At 35.4% G+C, this 20,947-nt stretch overlaps 2 non-coding genes across 2 annotated transcripts; both read left to right on the top strand.

The window, feature by feature from the left end:
- The first annotated feature begins 11,344 nt into the window (after positions 1–11,344).
- Positions 11,345–11,452, top strand: LOC148573593 (small nucleolar RNA R71). Its single transcript, XR_015906845.1, has one exon. It is a non-coding gene; the product is annotated as a small nucleolar RNA R71 (small nucleolar RNA).
- Positions 11,453–17,963: 6,511 nt separating this feature from the next.
- On the top strand, positions 17,964–18,067 carry LOC148573594 (small nucleolar RNA R71). The gene has a single exon (XR_015905854.1). It is a non-coding gene; the product is annotated as a small nucleolar RNA R71 (small nucleolar RNA).
- The last annotated feature ends 2,880 nt before the right edge of the window (positions 18,068–20,947 follow it).

Below are 20,947 nucleotides of genomic sequence, written 5' to 3' on the forward strand. Positions count from 1 at the left end.
AAATTATCCGCTCATCAAACACCAACCATAGTCCATCAATATATACCAACATCAACACAATCCCTAATAAATAAATCCAAGAGCATACAACTAATAACTTCAACACCTCATAATTCGAATACATATTCACCAACAATTTATTCCAACAACATTACAAGACTAATCATTAATGCAATAACCAATTCAACTTATCCTATAGTTCCTATAGCCTCAGTTTTCACAACATCGTAAATATTAAACGTGCGAAACTTAAACCATACCTTGGCTGGTCACTTTGTTTCACCCAAGGTAGCCTCTCAACACAAAACACAGCCCCTCCAATCTCAATTAAAACAGCCACAAACTAAGCCTTGATCACCAATAAGCCTCCAAATACTCCCAATTCAATTTCAATGCATATATACCCACTTAATCTACACCTAATTCATATACATATTCCAAATTCAGTTATTCCACTATAAATGCAAGATTGAGCTAGGGTTAGAGTGTTCTTACCATACCTATATGCTCAATAGCTTGAGCCCATTAAGTCCCGGAAGCTAACTTGAGCCTAAAACACAAAATTGGACAAGATTTCACTATAGAATTTAAATTTCACCAAAGAAAGGGAAATAGAGATTCTGAATCAAATATGAGACTTACCAATAAAATTGATCTGATAGAAAGGTAGAGCTCGACGCGTTGGACGCGTGGCCGCAAACGGTGCGGCGATCGGAGCTCAAACGAGGAAGATACGGTGGTTTGAAGGTTTGATGAGGGTTAGGGATCTCCTCCTCTCCCCAATCTGTTTTTAGCGCTATTGTTGCTGAAATGGGGACGAAGAGCTTCTGTCCCTCTTTTAAGTCATGGTCCGGTTGGACCCATGGGCCCGGTTTGGGCCCCGGTTCAACCGGTTCTGCCCTTTCAGTTTGATTTTGGGCCAAATTTTTGAAATTGGTATCAAAATTTTCGTTTTGATGAGCTCTATCCAATTTTGATATTAGTTTTACATTTGTAGCTTTTCTAATTAAAATTTAATTTATTAACTAATTATTTACCGATTTTAGCGGGGTTTACAAAAGGGTCTGTGGTCACGGTTTTGGGGGTGACCTAAAAGGGTCTATGGTCACAATTTTTCGAAAGGGTGACTTAAAATGGTCTATGATCACAGTTTTTGGGGGTGACCTAAAGGTATTTATGGTCACAGTTTTGGGGAGTGACCTAAAAGGTCTATGAACACAGCTTTACGAAAGGGTGACCTAAAAAGATCTCTGGTCACAGTTTTGGTGGGTGACTTAAAAGTGAATATCTCATATATTTAAAATTAAAAACATTTAATAATTAAAAACTAATGAGAATTTTATTTAATTTATTTTAAATATTGAAATTCTAAATCTAATTTTATAAATAAAAAATTAAGGAGAATACTATTAATTTTAAATTTAAAATTATTTAAAACATAAAACTACGTAATAGTCGACAAAAAAATATTATATTTTTAAAATAATTTAAATAAATTATGATTAATTTTCAATTATTATTCTACTTTTTAATTTTAATAAAATTTTTACACTACCTTAGTTCTAACTCTAACCCTAAGTCTAATTACTATTCAAGAATATTTTTGTAACTAAATTAAGTTTTGAAAATTTGAATTCAAATTAATTAAAATTTAAAAATTTTAATAATTAAAAACTAATTTAAATTTTATATAATTTAATTTAAATATTAAAATTTTAAATTTAATTTTATAAATAAAAAAATTAAATAAAATACTTTTAATTTTAAATTAAAAAATTATTTAAAATTTAAAACTAATTAATAAGTTGATAAATAAATATTACATTTTTAAAATAATTTAAATAAATTATAGTTGATTTTTAATTACTATTCTATTTTTTTAATTTTATTTAAATTCTTATACTATCTTAATCCGAGTTAATACTCAAAATGGCCCCTGAAATTTGACTTCTGACGCAATTTAGCCCTTAAATTTTCAATTGACTCAAATTGTACCCTGAAATTTTGACTCATACCTCAATTTGGCCCTTTCGACGCTTTCCGTCACCAAAAAACCGACTTGACAATTTTAAATGACACATGGCACTGTAACGGGTAGATGACATGGCTAAATTTTTCAAGGCATCAATTTAACCCCTCACAATTTGAACATAAAACCTAGTGTAGCCCCAATTCCCCAAATTGTAGGAAGAGTTCTGTAGGAAGCTTTGGAGCAACAGTTTGCCACTTAGTGAAAATCTCAGAACCACCACTTGGTGAAAATCTCAAAACCACCATCATCAAGATTCTTTGAAACCTCAAAGATGGTAACTGTTGATGGAACTTGGACAAGCTTGATCTTCCATGCTGTGATGACACCAAAGCTTGAACCTCTTCCACCTCTTATGGCCCAAAACAGATCTTTCTCCATTGTTTTTCTGTTCAGTATCGTCCCATTAACATTGATTATCTGTGCATCGATCACATTATCAGCTGTTAGGCCATATTTCCTGAAGATGGTGCCAAATCCACCTCCACTCAAGTGTCCTCCAATGCCAATTGTAGTGCAACTCCCAGCAGGGAAGCCATGAACCATGCTAATTGCGTAGTAGAGTTCTCCCAGAGTAGTACCTGATTAAACCCACGCTATTTCGTCTTCCATGTTAATGGTACTTCATAACATGATATTCGGCTTTTTCATTTTACTAAATATTTAAAATATTTAATTCCTAAAATAGCATAATAAAAAAGAGATATCAAAATGCGCATGTCCACGTTGTGAAAGGTTCCCGCAAATTGGAATTGAACTCCAAATTATATGTAGCAGGATGTCAGAAACGAGTTGCAGAAATTTTCATTTTTTCTCCTCCATTTTGCAAGAGATTGAATTTTAGTTTAAGATCTCAAATTCTCCAGTTCAGTTCCAAATATTCCGAAGTTTAACCAGGACTTAGTTCCACGCAATTCCGATCATCACAGAATTAGTTACAGTATATGCAATACCACCACAACACAACTCTACATCCTTCCATCATCCATCAGCCCTTTTGTTACTTTGATGTATATATATGTATAGTTTCTCCTCTTGTATGTAAGAATACTTTGTTTATGTACCTCTTAGAAGTTTTATGGAGAACTAGGATTTTGAACATGTTCTTTTGGGTTATTATTATGTATATATATGTACGTATATGTTCTCCATGATTTTTAAATAATTTTTCAAAGATTCTTTTAAAACTTTAGAACAAATGTATAAATAGTATGTTAAATACAAAAATTATTTGTCACTAACAAAAATAAAAATTTATCTATTTTGTGTATTAAGAAGACATGTTAAGTTTATAAATTAATAAATTTTTTATTGAAAATATGAAAAAATTTAAATTTTTTATGTATTTATTTTACATTTATTAAATGAAAATATTTAAAACTTTTCGATAATAATAAATTTATCATGTGTACTTAGGACACACATTAACTACTACGATTTGGGAGAACTGAGACTGCTCTAGGTTTTATGTTCAAATTGTGAGGGGTTAAATTGATGCCTTAAAAAATTTGGCCGTGTCATTTAACCATTACAGTACCATGTGTCATTTAAAATTGCCAAGTCAGCTTTCCGGTGACAGAAAATGTCAGAAAGGCCAAATTGAGGAACGGGTCAAAATTTCAGGGTACAATTTGAGTCAATTAAAAATTTAAGGGCTAAATTGTGTCGGAGGTCAAATTTTCGAGGCCATTTTGAGTATTAACTCTCCTCATCCAAATCCCAATTCTATTTTTCAAACCCTAACCCTAATTTTATTTAAATTACACTACCCTAATTAACCTAAAAATTCTCAAATTAAAACCCCCATATAAACCTAGCCCCCCTCTCCAAATACAACCAACAGCAGCAGATAGCAGAAAGTAAGGGGAGAATGGAGATAGCTTGGGAACGAAGAAGAGGAGACCACACGACGTCCTTCTGGTTCACCACCGCCGATCCTACTGTCGCCGCTATCCATGTCGTACGCGAGAGAGCCGTCGAGCTCGATGGTAAAAGACGCGCGTGAGAGAGGGAGGAGCTGCGCTGCTGCCCCCGTCCATCCCGCCTCGCCACCTCTTCTCTATTCTCTTCTTCAGTCGTCCTCTTCTTCTCTTCTCAGGTAAATAATTAGTTATTATAACGAATTAATGTTCTGATTAGGGAATAAAGATTTTGTTAATGAAAACTTCTGATGTTGGGTAAAAGTGTTGATTTTGATTATTAGAACTTCTGATTAAGAATGTTGTTTTTAATACTTGTAAATATTAGAGTTGTTGATTATTGTTCTGTGTAGTATTTTTTCTGAGTTGTTACTTATTTTTTTTACTTGTTCTGATTAGCAATTTAGGATTATTAAATCTTCAAATTATTACTATATATATATATATATATATATATATATATATATATATATATATATATATATATATATATATATATATATATATATATATATATATATATATATATATATAAAAGAAAGAAAGAAGGAAGAGGAGAATAACAGAGCCATGAGGAAAGTGGAAGACAAAGAAGAACAAAAACCCAGTGGTTTCAATGGAGAAGAAGAAGATGATAAGAAGAATTTCAGCAAAGAAAGAAGAACAATTTTCAGTTTGAGTTGGAATTTCCTTTTTGACCCTGACCCAGACAACGTGGTTGCGTTTGGGTTGATTGGGATTCTGACATGGGCTAATGTTCAAGTTCTCTGGCAGCTGTTCAACTCTTTTGCCATTCTTGTTGCTGTAATCAAGTACTCGTTCATTGCTGCTTTCACCTTCATACTTTCCATCATTTGCAGGTTCCTTTCTCTTTCTCAATTTATGGATTTATTTCACAAAATTCTAACATGTACACTCATCATTTGTTGCTCAAAGTTGTTTCAAAGAAGAACAAAAATGAAAACAAAAATGGTCAGAAGATAATAAAAATGTCTTTCTGAATCACTATCTTAGCATGTTACTCTATTATCCATTCTTGTTCCATGTTTTGTTTGTTTTTCACAATGCTATTACTACCACAACTTAAGGATGGAAAAGATAGATGTAAAAACTAGAACAACCCAAGCTAAAATTGTAGGAAGCATAATATCAATAGGAGGTGCATTTATAGTGACATTCTACAAAGGCCCATCCATCATTATTGCTGATGATTCCCCTTCTCTCCATCTTGTTCAACGATTAAATGGAAACTTTGAATTAGTGGATACAAATTGGGTCATTGGTGGCTTTCTTCTCACAGCTGGCAATATCCTACTCACACTATGGTTCATTTTACAGGTACATATACTTTTGTTAATATCAACGCTTTAAAATACATATTCTTGGACTTAGGATAGTATATGTGATAATGTGAATGTCACATGTATGATTGGCCAGTGGTTTAATTAGTGAATTGAATTTATCCTTATTTGATTTCTCCCTTTTCGTTAGTATTCTAACATCTTAATTCTCTCTAATCCAATGCTAATTACTATACTCATTACAATAAAGTAGAAAAGTGATTAATTAATTTACTTGCTTTAATTTGTTCTTTGATCCTATTATGTTTATATGATACAGAGAATTGATTAATTAATTAATTGTGTATAGTTAATATTGATCTTGTTAATGAGAAGTAGATTAATTGATCATTTCTACGATTGATATTGTATTAGGTAGGGTAGAGTAAGGGGAAATTTTTGTCTTTTAATTCTGTAATTATTATTATTTTTGTTCCTTTCTTATGAAACGATTGGTATGCGAAATTGCTACTCAGGTTGTGAATTGTTGTTCGAAATTGATTCCCTGGCAATGGCACCAAAAACGGATGCACAGGACCATGGTCTAAACATATCTTCACAACTTCGCATAACTAACCAGCAAGTGCACTGGGTCGTCCAAGTAATACCTTACGTGAGTAAGGGTCGAATCCCACGGAGATTGTTGGTATAAAGCAAGCTATGGTCACCTTGTAAATCTCAGTCAGGCGGATATAAAACAGTAATGGGTTTTCGAAAATAAATAATAGAATAGGGATAGAAATACTTATGTAATTCATTGGTGAGAATTTTAGATAAGCGAATAGAGATGCTTTCGTTCCTCTGAACCTCTGCTTTCCTGCTATCTTCATCCAATCAGTCTTACTCCTTTCCATGGCTGGCTTTATGTGATACATCACCATTGTCAATGGCTACTTTCGGTCTTCTCTCGGGAAAATGATCCAAATGCCCTGTCACGGCATGGCTAATCATCTGGAGGCATCACCCTTGTCAATGGCTTCATCTTATCCTCTCAGTGAAAATGATCAACGCACCCTGTCACGGCACGGCTATTCATCTGTCGGTTCTCGATCATGCTGGAATAGGATTTACTATCCTTTTGCGTCTGTCACTAACGCCCCGCAATCGCGAGTTTGGAGCTCGTCACAGTCATTCATTCATTGAATCCTACTCGGAATACCATAGACAAGGTTTAGACCTTCCGGATTCTCTTGAATGCCGCCATCATTCTAGCTTACACCACGAAGATTTTGGTTAGGAGATCTAAGAGATACTCATTCAGTCTAAGGTAGAACGGAAGTGGTTGTCAGGCACGCGTTCATAGGGAATAATGATGATTGTCACATTCATCACATTCAGATTGAAGTACGAATGAATATCTTAGAAGCGAAACAAGATGAATTGAATAGAAAACAGTAGTACTTTGCATTAATCTTTGAGGAACAGCAGAGCTCCACACCTTAATCTATGGAGTGTAGAAACTCTACCGTTAAAAATACATAAGTGAAAGTCCAGGCATGGCCGAGAGGCCAGCCCTCAAACGTGATCTAAGATAGCATACAACTGATCAAAGATACCTAATGCAATAGTAAAAGGTCCTATTTATAATAAACTAGCTACTAGGGTTTACAGAAGTAAGTAATTGATGTATAAATCCACTTCCAGGGTCCACTTGGTGTGTGCTTGGGCTGAGCTTGAGTGTTGCACGTGTAGAGGCCATTTGTGGAGTTGAACGCCAGGTTTTGATCCATTTCTGGCGTTCAACTCTGGTTTTGGATCCTTTTCTGGCGTTGGACGCCAGATTTGGGTAGAGAGCTGGCGTTGAATGCCAGTTTGCGTCATCTAAACTTGGCCAAAATATGAACTATTATATATTTCTGGAAATCCCTGGATGTCTACTTTCCAACGCAATTGGAAGCGCGCCATTTTGAGTTCTGCAGCTCCAGAAAATCCATTTTGAGTGCAGGGAGGTCAGAATCCAACAGCATCAGCAGTCCTTCTTCAACCTCTGAATCTGATTTTTGCTCAAGTCCCTCAATTTCAGCCAGAAAATACCTGAAATCACAGAAAACACACAAACTCATAGTAAAGTCCAGAAATGTGAATTTAACATAAAAACTAATGAAAACATCCCTAAAAGTAACTAGATCCTACTAAAAACATACTAAAAACAATGCCAAAAAGCATATAAATTATCCGCTCATCACAACACCAAACTTAAATTGTTGCTTGTCCCCAAGAAACTGAAAATCAAATAGGATAAAAAGAAGAGAATATACTATAAATTCCAAACTATCAATGAAACATAGCTCCAATCATATGAGCGGGACTTATAGCTTTTTGCCTCTTGAATAGTTTTGGCATCTCACTCTATCCATTGAGGTTCAGAATGATTGGCATCTATAGGAACTCAGATTTCAGATAGTGTTATTGATTCTCCTAGTTCAGTATGATGATTCTTGAACACAGCTATTTTATGAGTCTTGGCCGTGGCCCTAAGCACTTTGTTTTCCAGTATTGCCACCGGATACATAAATGCCACAGACACATAATTGGGTGAACCTTTTCAGATTGTGACTCAGCTTTGCTAAAGTCCCCAATTAGAGGTGTCCAGGGTTCTTAAGCACACTCTTTTTTTGCTTTGGACCTTTACTTTAACTGCTCAGTCTCAAGTTTTCACTTGACACCTACACACCACAAGCACATGGTTAGGGACAGCTTGGTTTAGCCGCTTATACCAGGGTTTTATTCCTTTAGGCCCTCCTATCCACTGATGCTCAAAGCCTTGGGATCCTTTTTATTTCCATTGCCTTTTGGTTTTAAGGGTTACTGGCTTTTTGCTCTTGCCTCTTGGTTTTAAGAGCTTTTGGCTTTTTCTGCTTGCTTTTTCTTTTTCTTTCTATTATTTTTTTTTCGCCTATTTTTTTTTCTACAAGCTTTGTTCTTTGCTGCTTTTTCTTGCTTCAAGAATCATTTTTATGATATTTCAGATTATCAAATAACATGTCTCCTAGTCATCATTCTTTCAAGAGCTAACATATTTAACATTCTTAAACAACAACTTCAAAAGACATATGCACTGTTCAAGCATTCATTCAGAAAACAAGAAGCATTGTCACCACATCAATATAATTAAACTAAGTTCAAGGATAAATTCGAAACTCATGTACTTCTTGTTCTTTTGAATTAAAACATTTTTCATTTAAGAGAGGTGATGGATTTATAGGACATTCATAACTTTAAGACATAGTTACTACTACTAATGATCATGTAATGAAGACACAAACATAGATAAGCACATAACATAGAAAACGAAAAACAGAAGAAATAAGAACAAGGAATGAATCCACCTTAGTGATGGTGGCGTTTCCTTCTTGAGGAACAAATGATGTCCTTGAGCTCTTCTATGTCTCTTCCTTGCCTTTGTTGCTCCTCCTTCATTGCTTTTAGATCTTCTCTTATTTCATGAAGGATGATGGAGTGCTCTTGATGTTCCACCCTTAGTTGCTTCCAATAATTGTGTGGAAGAAAATGTATCCCTTGAGGTATCTCAGGGATCTCTTGATTTGCAGTCAAATGTTCTACCACTGAGCTATAGACCCTTGATGGAAGCTTTTGTCTTCCCTTTCCTCTTTCTAGAGGTTTCTCTGGCCTTAGGTGCTATCAATGGTTATGGAAAAAAACAAAAAAGCTATGCTTTTACCACACCAAACTTAGAATGTTGCTCGCCCTCGAGCAAAAGAAGAAAGAATAGAAGAAGAAGAAGAAGATATGGAGGAGATGGATGGATGTGTGTATTCGGCCATATGGGTGGGATTGGGTGGGAGAGAGATGTTGAATTTTGAAGGTAGTGGGTGTATGGATGTGAGTGGTAAATGGAAAACAGAAGGGATGATCATGAATGGAAAGAGAGATGATGAGGTAGGTGGGGATCCTGTGGGGTCCACAGATCCTGAGGTGTCAAGGCATTTACATCCCTACACCAATTTAGGCATGTAAAATGCCCTTGCACACAACTCTGGGCGTTCAGCGCCAGGTTGGTGCCCATTTTGGGCGTTCAATGCCCATTTGTTGCCATTTCTGGCGTTGAACGCCAGAACCATGCTTGTTCTGGGCGTTCAGCGCCAGGATGCTGCCCATTTTGGGCGTTCAGCGCCAAAACCATGCTCTGTTCTGGCGTTGAACGCCAGGCAGATGCTTCCTCCAGGGTGTGATTTTTCTTCTGCTGTTTTTGATTCCGTTTTCAATATTTATATTTATTTTGTGACTCCACATGATCATGAACCTATAAAGACATATAACTAAGAAAAATATAGTTAGATAAAAATTGGGTTGCCTCCCAACAAGCGCTTCTTTAATGTCAGTAGCTTGACAGTGGGCTCTCATGGAGCCTCAAAGATGTGCAGAGCTTTGTTGAGACTCTCCAACACCAAACTTAGAGTTTGGATATGGGAGTTCAACACCAAACTTAGAGTTTGGTTGTGGCCTCCCAACACCAAACTTAGAGTTTGACTGTGGGGGCTTTGTTTGACTCTGCTTTGAGAGAAGCTTTTTCTGCTTCCTCTCCATGGATGCAGAGAGAGATCCTTGAGTTGTAAACACAAGGTTGTCCTTATTTAATTGAAGGATTAATTCTCCTCTGTTCACATCAATCAAAGCTCTTGCTGTGGCTAGGAAAGGTCTTCCTAGGATGATGGATTCATCCTCTTCCTTTCCAGTATCCAGGACTATGAAATCAGCAGGGATGTAAAGACCTTCAACCTTTACTAATACGTCCTCTACTTGTCCATAAGCCTGTTTTCTTGAATTATCTGCCATCTCTAATGAGATTCTAGCAGCTTGCACCCCATAGATTCCCAGTTTCTCTATTACAGAGAGGGGCATGAGGTTTATCCCTGAACCAAGGTCACACAGAGCCTTAAAGATCATGGTGCCTATGGTACAAGGTATTATGAACTTTCCAGGATCCTGTCTCTTCTGAGGCAATGTCAGTTGATCAGATCACTTAGTTCATTGATGAACAAGGGAGGTTCAACTTCCCAAGTATCAATGCCAAATAATTTGGCATTCAGCTTCATGATTGCACCAAGAAACTTGGCAGTTTGCTCTTCAGTAACATCCTCATTCTCTTTAGAAGAGGAATACTTATCAGAGCTCATGAAGGGCATAAGGAGGTTCAATGGAATCTCTATGGTCTCTAGATGAGCCTCAGAGTCCTTTGGTTCCTCAGAGGGAAGCTCCTTATTGATCACTGGACGTCCCAGGAGGTCTTCCTCCTTGGGATTTACGTCCTCCTCTCCTTCTTTGGGTTCGGCCATGGTGCTTATGTCAATGGCCTTGCACTCTCCTTTTGGGTTCTCTTCTGTATTGCTTGGGAGAGTACTAGGAGGGATTTCAGTGATCCTCTTACTCAGTTGGCCCACTTGTGCTTCCAAATTTCTAATGGAAGACCTTGTTTCATTCATGAAACTCACAGTGGCCTTGGACAGATCAAAGACTAAGTTTGTTAAATTAGAAGTATTTTATTCAGAGTTCTCTGTCTGTTGCTGAGTGGATGATGGAAAAGGTTTATTATTGTTAAACCTGTATCTTCCACCATTATTAAAGCCTTGTTGAGGCTTTTGATCCTTCCATGAGAAATTTGGATGATTTCTCCATGATGAGTTATAGATGTTTCCATAAGGTTCACCTAAGTAATTCACCTCTGCTATTGCAGGGTTTTCAGGATCATAAGCTTCTTCTTCATAAGAAGCCTCTTGAGTACTGTTGGATGCAGCTCGCATTCCATTCAGACTCTGAGAAATCATATTGACTTGCTGAGTCAATATTTTATTCTGAACCAATATGGCATTCAGAGTATCAACTTCAAGAACTCCCTTCTTCATAGGCGTCCCATTACTCACAGGATTCCTCTCAGAAGTGTACATGAACTGGTTATTAGCAACCATGTCAATGAGTTCTTGAGCTTCTGCAGGCGTTTTCTTTAGGTGAATGGATCCACCTGCAGAAGTGTCCAGTGACATCTTTGATAGCTCAGATAAACCATCATAGAATATATCCAGGATGGTCCATTCTGAAAGCATGTCAGAAGGACAATTTTTAGTCAACTGTTTGTATCTTTCCCAAGCTTCATAGAGGGATTCACCTTCTTTCTGTTTGAAAGTTTGAACATCCACTCTAAGCTTGCTCAGCTTTTGAGGAGGAAAGAACTTGGCTAAGAAAGCCGTGACCAGCTTATCCCAAGAGTTCAGGCTATCTTTAGGTTGAGAGTCCAACCATATTCTAGCTCTGTCTCTTACAACAAAAGGGAAAAGCATGAGCCTGTAGACTTCAGGATCTACTCCATTAGTCTTAACAGTATCACATATCTGCAAGAATTCAGTTAAGAACTGAAAAGGATCTTCAGATGGAAGTCCATGAAACTTGCAGTTCTGCTGCATCAGAGAAACTAATTGAGGTTTCAGCTCAAAGTTGTTTGCTCCAATGGCAGGAATGGAGATGCTTCTTCCATGTAAATTGGAATTAGGTGCAGTAAAGTCACCAAGCATCCTCCTTGCATTATTATTATTTTCGGCTGCCATCTCCTCTTCCTGTTGGAAAATTTCTGAAAGGTTATCTCTGGATTGTTGTAATTTAGCTTCTCTTAGTTTTCTCTTCAGAGTCCTTTCAGGTTCTGGATCTGCTTCAACAAGAATATTCTTGTCCTTGCTCCTGCTCATATGACAAAGAAGAGGGCACAGAAAAAATAATAATAATAATATGGATCCTTTATACCACAGTATAGGGATCCCTTTGTGAGTGGAAGAAAAGAGGGGTACAAAGAATGTGATGTAAAGAAAGAAACACAACTGTGAGGAGGGCAGAGATGTGAGATGAGATGTTAGTGAATGAATAAATAAATAGAAGGAGATGAGAGAGAAGGAATTTTCGAAAATAATTTTTGAAAAAGAGTTAGTGATTTTCGAAAATAGTTTTTGAAAAATGTTAGTAATTTTTTTATTTTTTTTCGAAATTTTTTTTAAAATCAAAAGTTAAAATAATTAGTTAATTAAAAAGAAATTTTTGAAAAAGGGGGAAGATATTTTCGAAAATTAGAGAGAGAGAGTTAGTTAGGTAGTTTTGAAAAAGATAAGAAACAAACAAAAAGTTAGTTAGTTAGTTGAAACAATTTTTGAAAATCAATTTTGAAAAGATAAGGAGTTAGGAAGTTAGAAAAGATATTTTGAAATCATATTTTTGAAAAAGATAAGATAAGAAGATATTTTTAAAAAGATATGATTGAAATTAGTTTTTGAAAAAGATTTGATTTTTAAAATCACAATTAATGACTTGATTCACAAGAAATCACAAGATATGATTCTAGAACTTAAAGTTTGAAACTTTCTTAACAAGTAAGTAACAAACTTGAAATTTTTGAATCAAAACATTAATTGGTGATGTTATTTTCGAAAATTTGATATAAAAATAAGAAAAAGATTTTTGAAAAATATTTTTATAATTTTCGAAAATAACTAAGAAAAATGAAAAAGATTTGATTTTTGAAAAAGATTTTGAAAAAGATAAGATTTTCAAATTGAAAATTTGATTTGACTCATAAGAAACAACTTGATTTTAAAAAATTTTGAAAAAGTCAACTCAAATTTTCGAATTTGATGAGAGAAAAAGGGAAAGATATTTTTTGATTTTTGAATTTTTATGATGAGAGAGAAAAACAAGAAAAATGATGCAATGCATGAAAGTTATGGATCAAAACAATGAATGCATGCAAGAATACTATGAATGTCAAGATGAACACCAAGAACACTATGAATGTCATGATGAACATCAAGAACATATTTTTGAAAAATTTTTAATGCAAGGAAAACATGCAAGACACCAAACTTAGAATTCTTTAATGCTTAGACACTAAGAATTCAAGAATGCATATGAAAAACAAGAAAAGACACAAAACATGCAAATGCAAAGATCAAACAAGAAGACTTACCAAGAACAACTTGAAGATCATGAAGAACACTATGAATGCATGAGAATTTTCGAAAAATGCAAGATGCACATGCAATTGACACCAAACTTATAACATGACTCAAGACTCAAACAAGAAACAGAAAAATATTTTTGATTTTTATGATTTTCTAAATGTTTTTGGTATTTTTCGAAAATTAATTGAAAAAGGAAAATAAGGATTCCAAAATTTTTAATATGAATTCCAGGAATCTTGCATTCTTAGTCTAAAGCTTCAGTCCAGGAATTAGACATGGCTCACTAGCCAGCCAAGCTTTCATTGAAAGCTCCGGTCCAAAACACTAGACATGGCCAATGGCCAGCCAAGCTTCAGCATGTAATTCAGACATGACATGCCTGACATACCCTACAGTCGTATAACAGCTGATGGTTGGAAGCCTCAGTCCAAAAGAATTTAGACATGGCTTTACAGCCAGCCAGGCTTCACATGTTTCATGAAACACTAGAATTCATTCTTAAAAATTTTGAATCTAAAATTTTTTTTTCGAAAATAGGTGAGAAAATTTTGAAATATTTTTGAAAAATTTTTGAAAAGAAAACAAAAAGAAAATTACCTAATCTGAGCAACAGGATGAACCGTTAGTTGTCCAAACTCGAACAATCCCCGGCAACGGTGCCAAAAACTTGGTATGCGAAATTGCTACTCAGGTTGTGAATTGTTGTTCGAAATTGATTCCCTGGCAATGGCACCAAAAACGGATGCACAGGACCATGGTCTAAACATATCTTCACAACTTCGCATAACTAACCAGCAAATGCACTGGGTCGTCCAAGTAATACCTTACGTGAGTAAGGGTCGAATCCCACGGAGATTGTTGGTATGAAGCAAGCTATGGTCACCTTGTAAATCTCAGTCAGGCGGATATAAAACAGTAATGGGTTTTCAAAAATAAATAATAGAATAGGGATAGAAATACTTATGTAATTCATTGGTGAGAATTTCAGATAAGCGAATAGAGATGCTTTCGTTCCTCTGAACCTCTGCTTTCCTGCTATCTTCATCCAATCAGTCTTACTCCTTTCCATGGCTGGCTTTATGTGATACATCACCATTGTCAATGGCTACTTTCGGTCTTCTCTCGGGAAAATGATCCAAATGCCCTGTCACGGCACGGCTAATCATCTGGAGGCATCACCCTTGTCAATGGCTTCATCTTATCCTCTCAGTGAAAATGATCAACGCACCCTGTCACGGCACGGCTATTCATCTGTCGGTTCTCGATCATGCTGGAATAGGATTTACTATCCTTTTGCGTCTGTCACTAACGCCCCGCAATCGCGAGTTTGGAGCTCGTCACAGTCATTCATTCATTGAATCCTACTCGGAATACCATAGACAAGGTTTAGACCTTCCGGATTCTCTTGAATGCCGCCATCATTCTAGCTTACACCACGAAGATTCTGGTTAGGAGATCTAAGAGATACTCATTCAGTCTAAGGTAGAACGGAAGTGGTTCTCAGGCACGCGTTCATAGGGAATGATGATGATTGTCACGTTCATCACATTCAGATTGAAGTACGAATGAATATCTTAGAAGCGAAACAAGATGAATTGAATAGAAAACAGTAGTACTTTGCATTAATCTTTGAGGAACAGCAGAGCTCCACACCTTAATCTATGGAGTGTAGAAACTCTACCGTTAAAAATACATAAGTGAAAGTCCAGGCATGGCCGAGAGGCCAGCCCTCAAACGTGATCTAAGATAGCATACAACTGATCAAAGATACCTAATACAATAGTAAAAGGTCCTATTTATATTAAACTAGCTACTAGGGTTTACAGAAGTAAGTAATTGATGCATAAATCCACTTTCGGGGCCCACTTGGTGTGTGCTTGGGCTGAGCTTGAGTGTTGCACGTGTAGAGGCAATTTGTGGAGTTGAACGCCAGGTTTTGATCCATTTCTGGCGTTCAACTCTGGTTTTGGATCCTTTTTTGGCGCTGGACGCCAGATTTGGGTAGAGAGCTGGCGTTGAACGCCAGTTTGCGTCATCTAAACTTGGCCAAAGTATGGACTATTATATATTGCTGGAAAGCCCTGGATGTCTACTTTCCAACGCAATTGAAAGCGCGCCATTTTGAGTTCTGTAGCTCCAGAAAAGTCATTTTGAGTGCAGGGAGGTCAGAATCCAACAGCATCAGCAGTCCTTCTTCAACCTCTGAATCTGATTTTTGCTCAAGTCCCTCAATTTCAGCCAGAAAATACCTGAAATCACAGAAAACACACAAACTCATAGTAAAGTCCAGAAATATAAATTTTACATAAAAACTAATGAAAACATCCCTAAAAGTAACTAGATCCTACTAAAAACAATGCCAAAAAGCGTATAAATTATCCGCTCATCAACGATCATGTTAAAATTTATTGTAATGCTAAGGACAATTTTTTTTCAGATATGAATGTCAGGGCATTGTGTGCATTATTATTATTATGTGGGCATTGTGTGCATTTCCAAAGATTTGTTGTTGCTGTTGTAGAATTCAGTTGTGCACTTTATGCTACTAGTGGATATAATGGAATTGATTTTAATTTTGTTGTTGCTGCTGTAGAACTCAATGCACTTTATTATTCATTTTTCCTCATAATAATACTAATATACTTCAACTTAACTTATTTATTATATAGAACGAATGTTTTACTCACATTGATAACTAAATCATAATTTATTATATGGATATATAGTTAAATCAAGAATAATTTAGTAGAAATTTTTAGAAGTCATAAAAAATGTGTGTACCTTAGGACTATGATAATCAGAATTGATAACAAGTCTTGTTACAGCATAGTACCAAAAGACAATTTGAGTCCAACTGGATCTATTGGAATTTGGTTTCCTTTTCTGCTAACATACCGCTTTGCTGCTCCTTCCCAATAAAACCTTCATCATGCTTTGGTTTTGGTGATTCTCTCTATTACTGTTTTTATGTTCTTGCTTGATTTTGATGCATGTATGATTGATTTAATTTTTGTTAATTTGATGTGGCAGAATGGGGATTTCAGCCATGTTTTAAGGATCTTTGACGAGGAGGCACAAGCTATGCAATCGGTTCGAAACTCAAGGCTTGAGCTTCAGAATTCTACTGCACTTGGGGAAACCATCCTTTCATTAATACATGGGCAAAGGGAATGCTTGAAGGTATTTTCATTCTTCCCTTGCCTTCCTTTCATACATTTGGTAACAATGATGATATACCTGATCCATGGCCAGAAAGATATGAAAGATAGAATCGACAAACACTTAGATTAGTTTAGCTATAATCTCCTTTTTTTATTCTCTGTTATGAATGTTAGATTATATGTATTAGTATATTTTTTGAACTTTCACATAAACAACTAGTTTTTGAAAGATATTTAATGAAACGACATAACAAGTTTGAAACAGACATCTCATTTACTTTTTGTATAGTTATATATAGTTGTCAAAACTGTTGTTTACATATCACTTCTTGAAGAAATGGTTCATTTTCTTGCAGATTTCATTTGTGACTAATAAGTTGGTATGATCAAGTGTAGCTTCTAGCTCTTCTTTGGTGAAAAGATAAATTTAAAATGTTACTTTAGATTTCGTTTCTAGCAATGTTAATACTAAATGATTCTGCAGAGTGCTCATAGGAAAGCATTGGACATGCTGAACACAGTGGGATGCCAAATTTTGTTTTGAGGCTAATTAAGAGATGTGCTGAACACAGTCAGGATGATATGAGTCTCATATATATATATATATATATATATATATATATATATATATATATATATATATATGAAGATGTGTTATGTATTTTTTGTAAATAGACTTTACCCTGTATTACATGTAATGAATAAATTACACCGTATTTTTATTTGTGGTTTTTGGACTAAAAACATATCCAGCTTATAATATAAATTTATGATCTAAATTTTTTGAATTTCTCATTTTTAGACTTATTTTGTGATTATCATAAATTTGGGATGTGATTATGTTTTAAAAAAATTAATCTAATAAAATAGAGTAGGCTATGGTCACGGTTTTTTAAATAGGGTGACCATAGATAAGCTATGGTCACGGTTTTAAGGAGGGGTGTCTATAGAGCTATGGTTACGGTAAAAACCGTGACCATAGATAAGGCTATGGTCACGGTTTTAAGGAGGAGTAACCATAGAGGCTATGGTCACGGTGAAAAAATGTGACCTAAAGTATTAGAATTTGAAAATTGTAACTGTGACCATAGATAAAAAAACCGTGACCATAGACCTATGGCCACGACAGAATAGGCCACGGTAAAAAACTGTGTCCATAAGTCCAAAATCGTCACTATAGATCTATGGTCACCCTTTTTACTAGCTATGGTCACGGTTTTTTACCGTGACCATAAGCCTTTTTTTTTTTGTAGTGGTGCCCCATTCAAGTGCTGAGAGATCATATTTATCTGCTGGGACACGAGTTTGTTTTGAGCCAAGATGGCATCCAGTGTATCCACTTTCATGACTCCTCTCTTCTAATTTGCCTCGTTGTTCACAGGGTTTCTCTCAGAAGTGTACATGTATTGGTTGTTGGCAACCATATCAATGAGCTCCTACGCCTCCTCAGGCGTCTTCTTCATGTGGAGTGAGCCACCAGCAGAGTGATCTGTGACATCTTGGATACCTCATAGAGGCCATCATAGAAGATTTCTAACATGGTCTACTCTGAGATCATGTCAGGAAGGCATTTTCTGATCAGTTGCTTGTACCTCTCCCAAGCTTCATAGAGGAACTCTCCCTCATTCTGTCTGAAAGTCTAGACCTCCACCCTAAGCTTGCTCATCTTCTGAGGTGGAAAGAACTTGGTCAAAAATCCATTGACCACCTTTTCCCAAGTGTCCAGGCTCTCCTTAGGCTGAGAATTCAGCCACAGCCTTGCTCTGTCCCTTACAGCAAAGGAGAAGAGTATGAGCTTATAAACCTCTTGGTTTACTCTATTAGTCTTGACAGTGTCACAAATTTACAGAAAGTCAGAGATGAATTTGTTGGGGTCCTCCTACGGGAGTCTATAAAATTGGCAATTCTATTGTCCTAGAATGACCAGTTGAGGCTTTAGCTCAAAGTTGTTTGCACCAATGGTAGGAATGGAGATGCTGCACCCATAGAAGTCAGAGTTGGGTGCAGTATAAAATCCAAGAACCTTTCTTTCATCTCCTCCAGCTTCAGGATTAGCTGCCAATGTTGTATCTGCAGCTTCTTGCTCGAGAGCTTCTGTGAGGTTACCTCCGGCTCTGCTAGCTTGAGCTTGCTGTAAATTTCTTCTTAAGAATCTCTCAGGCTCAGGATCAGGGTCAAGAAGGACTTCTGTATCCCTATTTCTTCTCATAAACAAAAAGGAAAGAATCCAAGAAGAGTAAAAGAATGGAGTCTCTATGTCAGAGTATAGAGAACTCCTGGTGAAAAACTCAGATAAAGAGAAAAGAAAATAAAGAGGGAAAATAAGTTGAAAAATTTTGAAAAGATGAGAGAGAAAAAAGTTGAAAAATTTTAAAAAAGAAGAAAGAGAAAGAAGAATTAAAGAGACACCAAACTTTTAAAATTAAAAGAAGCCAAAACAAACAATTAACTAACCAGGATTTGAAAATAAGATAGAAGATTTAATTTTGAAAATTTTTTAAAATTAAAAAGAACAAGTCAGAAGGAAATTTTTAAATTCAAAAATTAAAAAGATGAGGTCAAAAGAGAGAGAAATAAGATAAGACAAGAAAAGATTTTGAAATTCAAATTTGAAAGAAAAATAAAAGAAACACCAAACTTTTAAAATTCAAATAAGATAAAACAAACAAGCAACTAACTAGATTTGAAAATATAGATAAAAGATTTTATTTTGAAAATTTTTAAAAATTAAAAAAGAGAAAGTAAAAAAATTTTGAAATTTAAATTTGAAGGAAGGAAAGACTAACAAAATACTAAACTTTTAAAAATTTGAATTTAAAAGAAAGATATGATAACAAAATTTCGAAATCAAAGAAAAAAGATAAGATGAAGATTTAAAGATAAAAAGATAAACAAGATAAGACTAAAGAAAATTAAATGAAACAAAGAGAACACTAAGAAGACAGTAAGCTGAAAATTTAAAACCAAGATAAGGAAAATATTTTTTTTTTCGAAAAATTAAAAAGAAAGGACAAACACTAGACGGACACCAAACACAAAAATTTTTAAATCAAACAACACTAATTTCGAAAAATAGAGAGAAAAACACTAAGAAACACTAAACTTAAAAATTTTGAAATCAAATAAAAGAAAATAACACAAATATTTCGAACAAAAAGAAAAAAAACCAAGAACAATTTTCAAAAAAGTTAAGAAAAGAAAAATCAACAAAAACCAAAAGGACACCAAACTTAAGAATTAACACAAGACTCAAACAAAAGAAAAAGATGACTAAAGATGAGTTTTTGAAAAATTTTAAGAAAAGAAACAAAGAAAGTTTGAAAATTTTTAACAAGAAACGCAAACAAAAGGAAAACAGTAAAAAGTACCTGATCTAAGCAGCAAGACAACCGGTAGTTTGTCAATCTCGAACAATTCCCGACAACGGCACCAAAAATTTAGTGTACAAAATTGAACTCGCACAACTTCACCGGCAAGTGCACCAGGTTGTCCAAGTAATACCTCAGGTGAGTGAGGGTCGATCCCACGAAGATTGTTGAATTGAGCAAGATATGGTTATTCTGCAGATCTTTGTCAGGCGAATAGAAAGGTAGTTGTTGTTGTTGATTGCGCATAAACAAGAACATAAAGAGAACTGTAAAGAATTAACAGAGAAACAATAATGAGAAATCAGTTAAGGCTTTGGAGATGCTTTATTTTTTTGGATTAACACGTCTCACAGACTACTTCAACAATGAATGATTCGTTCTATGGCAAAGCTGTAAGTGATTAACTCATTTCCTCTCATCACGTTAATCTCCTATAATTCATATCAAACGCCGTTGTCAATGGTCATTCAATATGAACGAGGATGAAGCCCGCGCAATTCACTCTCCTTTGTTAATCCTATGCAAAAAGCCATAGACAAGGTCAGATCTTTTGGATCGGAGAATGAAGCTCAATAATTCTAGCCTTAGCGCCACAAGAACCTCATCACCCATAACTAACCAGATTATATGTCACATATCCTCGATTAGCCCAGATGAATTATTGGTTCAGGTGATGTATTCTCAAGCTTTAACTCAGTACTATCTAGATCAGGACTCGTAAAGAACTCAAGTAGAAAAAGGGACATACCCAGACTCAATTGGATGAAGAACGACAATACATCATAGAATGGAATTAACATATATTGAAGTAGAAAAAGTAATATTATTAATCCATGGGAATCAGCAGAGCTCCTAACTTTAACCTAGGAGGTTTAGTTGCTCATAATTTATAGAGAAAACTTAGATGTAAAGTATGATACAAGTTCGATGCATAAACCTAAGTGATCTCCTCTATATATAGGAGATGCTAACCCTAAAAGATTTTAATTTTAATTTAAAAAGTACAAAGATAAGACTACATATGCTGAGTGCTAAAATCTACTTTGGGCCCACTTTAGTTGAGTGCTTCGTCCAAGCCTGGCATTCAACTTGGAGAATGGGCGTTGAACACTAGTTAGGGGGGTTGAACATGATGTCTTCTGGTCCCTGGCTGGAGTTGAACGCCAGTCTTA

Source organism: Arachis ipaensis, chromosome B2 (genome assembly GCF_059453495.1).
Source record: "Arachis ipaensis isolate K30076 ecotype BB chromosome B2, ASM5945349v1, whole genome shotgun sequence".
NCBI classification, from domain to species: domain Eukaryota; kingdom Viridiplantae; phylum Streptophyta; class Magnoliopsida; order Fabales; family Fabaceae; genus Arachis; species Arachis ipaensis.